Consider the following 4,210-nt stretch of genomic DNA (forward strand, 5'->3'; position numbering starts at 1 on the left):
GGCGCAAACCTGGCCCCCAGTGTTCTGACGGCCACTGTGAAAAAGAAGCCCATGACCACCAATGACATTTGCAGGGAATTAGTGTCCTGGGGGATGAGCCCCAGACCTATTGTGGAAGCCAAAGGAACTTCATCTCGGAAGCTAATCCGCCATGTTGGCTTCTGATGAACCCCTGTTCTAGGAATGCTTCTAATATTTCCAGTTTATCTATTGTTTCTTGTTGAAGAACATGTACTTTTCATAAATCCTATCCTTAGATAGGAACTCATAGTTACTGTAAATCCTGCTCTTAAGCAAATTCCTACACATTCACTCTGAAACATTATTCCGTTTCCCGATGATACAGAGCCCTTGGGTTGGAGGGTCACAGTGCGGAGATCTACCTATCTTGCGGCCACCCAAGACCAGGCATCTGTCTGTAAATTCCCCAAGAAAATAACCATGTAACGACAAACTGAATTTGTCTGCCTCATTCTTTGGTTTCTCGGCTCCTTCTGTGTGGGGAATTGCTATGCATATGTGGCTCTTTCATGGAACATCTATATTTTGAAATGGCTTTTCATGTTACTCTGATGTGCATCCCTCATTAAGGCCCAAGTTCCTAAAACATTCATTCTCTTCCTATTTCCTGGCTGTCTCGCCTAGGCCTTGCCTGCCAGCAATTCCCACATGGGTACTGGGGCAACACCATGATACATATCCAAGATAAAGTACAGGAAAAGCTCTTTGCAGTGGACTAAAATGTTAAAGGAAATTGCTTTTCTTGATAGCAATCAGGTCACCAAAGTGAGATGAAGAAATTTTTTTGAGAATGTGGGATAGAATAATATTGTTTCCCTTATTTCTAAGAGTTAAACAATTTAGGATTAAAAATTTCAAATATACTAGAGGGGTCCATGCATTTTAATAGTAACAAAATGGTTATTCAATATTGCAAAATCCTCAGCTTTAAGGAAAACATGTTTGATTTGTTAATTATTTAGGACAAATTTTGGTGAAGTTATTCCAACTTGTATGGCTTAGGAATGCCAGTTTGGGGACTTACATTTTCTAACTGCCTAATGAAGTCTGCTCTTTCCTTCCCTAGACTATATGTATTTACTGGTGCCCTTAATACAGCATTTTGTAAAGCAAATGAGATCACAGGGCATGTATATTTTTTCTCCATGTGTGTGTCTATGTATAGCATTTCTGAGTATGTCTGAATATGAAGTGCGCATTGGTTTTTATGCCTTGATTCACATGAATAGGAAAACATTTGAATTTATAGGAAATGGTTTTGGCCACCTTCTCTGATGTTACTGTAACTGAAATAGCTCAAAAGCACAAAAGGTCATGGCAGGCATTTATGTAAAACTTACTAGTGCTGTTTATAAAGGTAGTTTGTGTTTTATTACTTTGTTAATATACCTTTCAGGAAATCCAGTCATGCCATCATTTCCTTCCATATTTCATCTGTTTCTCATTATAAATAAGTGTTTATTGCTAATGCTTTCTCTGAGCCACATGGGGGCGGTAGGGGCAGCCTGGACCTCTGTCGCATCTCGTTTATTCTTTGGTGTGATAGGCTCACCCAATCTTGAGTGTGTTATGTGTGGTAAGAGTGGGCTGAATTTTACATTCATTGTTTTGCCATGCTCAAAATGTAAGGTGTCATCAATAGACAGCCTTCCAAAGAAAAGATTTTACACACTGAGTCACAACTGTATCCGCTCACCTATTGTTACTCTGCCCCTCCATGGTTACCACATCTCAACTCTACTCCTGGCTGGGCGGTGGCTCATGGTTGTAATCCTAGCACTTTGGGAGGTCAAGGCGGGTGGATCGCTTGAGCTCAGGATTTTGAGACAAACCTGGGCAACATAGCGAAACTCTGTCTCTACAAAATATACAAAAATTACCTAAGCATGGTGGCATGTGCCTGTAGTCCCAGCTACTTGGTTAGGCTAAAGCAGGAGGATTGCTTGAACCTAGGAGGTTGTGCCACTGCACTCCAGCCTGGGTGACAAAGTGAGACCCTGTCTTAAAAAAACAAAAACGAACCTTCTACTCTTCATTGAGAAGGGTATTTATCTAGAGATTTGTTATGTAGACCTTTAATAAAGGCTTCAGTTATTAAAAATAGCTTCCCATTTCCCATCAGAATTCTCTTTATCTCCATTCCACTTCAACAACCTGTAGATGTGGCCATGCTTGACAAGATCTTGAACTCTGTAATTCTCTTCTCTGACCACCACTTCATTTACAAGCCTCAGTATGAAGCAGGACTGGATAGACTGTGTTGTGGAAATCAATTAAATTTGAAAATCTGGGGCTCTAAGGCAATGCAGATTTATTTCTCACTCCTGTTGTGCTCTGGTGCTGGCCAGGCAGCTCTTCGCTAACTGGGGAGTCAAGAGCAGATATAGTTTATATAAATGAGTGTTTCAAGGTGTTTCACACTCATGTTTCTACACACGATTTTGCATTTTGCAAGAGGGGAAGGAGGCAATAGGAGAGGAGGAAGAGGTTGGAAGCCAATGTTTTTAGGTAATTACTTGATACCACAGCTGGTGGATCATTAAGAATTTGGGAATGGTTTGCTCCAGAGAAAGTCTATTCCTGAGGTTCCTCAAGAAATAAAAGCTGAAGAATAAATTTATTTTTATTTTTGTAAGTGGATAGGAAGTAGGATTTATTGGTGGGTAATAGGAGGGGGTGGCACAGGGGAAGCCCTCATGATGCAGATGCAGGGCATGTCACTTGTCCAGAGGGCCACGACTGGGGAAGTATTTGACCCCACAGTCACCTGGGATGAGCTGCTTCTCAGCCACCATGTCTTCAAATTCATCTGCATTGAACTTGGTAAAGCCTATTTCTTTGAGATGTGGATTTTCTGGCAGCCAGGGATCTTGAAGTTGGCCCTACGTAGGGCCTTGATCACATGCTCCTTGTTCTGCAGCTTGGTGCAGATGGACATGATGGCTTGTCCAATGTGAACCCTGGCCACAGTGCCCGGGGGCTTTCCAAAGGCACCTCACACACCTGTTTGGAGCCCACACTGGGGTAGTGCAAGGTCAGAGACATGAACATACATGGGGTTGTCTCCAGGGTCCCTTAGAGTAGCCCATTCACAAAATTGGCTGTGTATATTACCAAGAAAGCTGCTGTTTGCACACTGGGCCTCCATGAGAAAAGGAACTTGGTTGGCTTAATTGGTTGCAGATAGAGCTGTGTTATTAATGATATCCAGTTAAACATGAAGTAAACATGAATTGCTTTCGTTTGTATAATAAACTAAATAATGATAGTTTTAAAGTTCCACCTTCACATTTCAGTTTTTTTTCACATATCAGTTTTTGTTTGTATAATAAACTAAATAATAAATAGTTTTAAAGTTCCACCTTCACATTTCAATTTTTATCTTCGCTACAACCCTGTGAGGTAAGCAGCAGGCATTTGTAACCTTTGTTTTACAGATGAGGAAACTGAGGCTCAGAGAAAAAGTCAACAATTTCTAAGTGAAATGTTGGGATTAGAATTTATCTCCTTTGTTTCCACAACTCTATCTTTCCTCCCTACATTTCTTTCACTTTACTGGATTCACTAGTGGTGCAGAGATAGACCCTGGGACAGTTGTGCATTCTTTTTTCTTTTTTTTTTTTTTTGAGACGGAGTTTCGCTCTTGTTACCCAGGCTGGAGTGCAATGGCGCAATCTCGGCTCACCGCAACCTCCACCTCCTGGGTTCAGGCAATTCTCCTGCCTCAGCCTCCCGAGTAGCTGGGATTACAGGCACGCGCCACCATGCCCAGCTAATTTTTTGTATTTTTAGTAGAGACGGGGTTTCACCATGTTGACCAGGATGGTCTCGATCTCTTGACCTCGTGATCCACCCGCCTCGGCCTCCCAAAGTGCTGGGATTACAGGCGTGAGCCCCCGCGCCCAGCCATTCTTTTTTTTTTAATCATACAAAGTCAGTCAGACTGATGTTGAGGCCTGTGCTTTGCAATTCTTCCATCAGACTGAGGCCCTGCAGCCACAGGATGGAGGGAGCAGGTCATTCACTGTTACTGCCATTCATGTCTAGCTAGGTTGGTATGGACTTTAAAGTTCCAGTGTCCCCAACACTGGCAGAATCATGTCAATTTCTCTTGAAGCTCTTGAACAGGGAATTATGATTTTGTGTGTGTGTTATGGAATCTGCCTTCCCATGAGTATGGTCTGCCTTT

At 42.2% G+C, this 4,210-nt stretch overlaps 1 pseudogene; it reads right to left on the minus strand.

Annotated features, from left to right (window-relative positions):
* Nucleotides 1-3,078: 3,078 nt before the first annotated feature.
* LOC135268563 (small nucleolar RNA SNORA70) lies at nucleotides 3,079-3,204 on the minus strand (annotated as a pseudogene).
* Nucleotides 3,205-4,210: the final 1,006 nt, after the last annotated feature.

The sequence above is a fragment of the Aotus nancymaae genome, unplaced genomic scaffold (assembly GCF_030222135.1).
Source record: "Aotus nancymaae isolate 86718 unplaced genomic scaffold, 86718_ANA_hifiasm-v0.15.2.pri h1tg000040l, whole genome shotgun sequence".
Taxonomy (NCBI): domain Eukaryota; kingdom Metazoa; phylum Chordata; class Mammalia; order Primates; family Aotidae; genus Aotus; species Aotus nancymaae.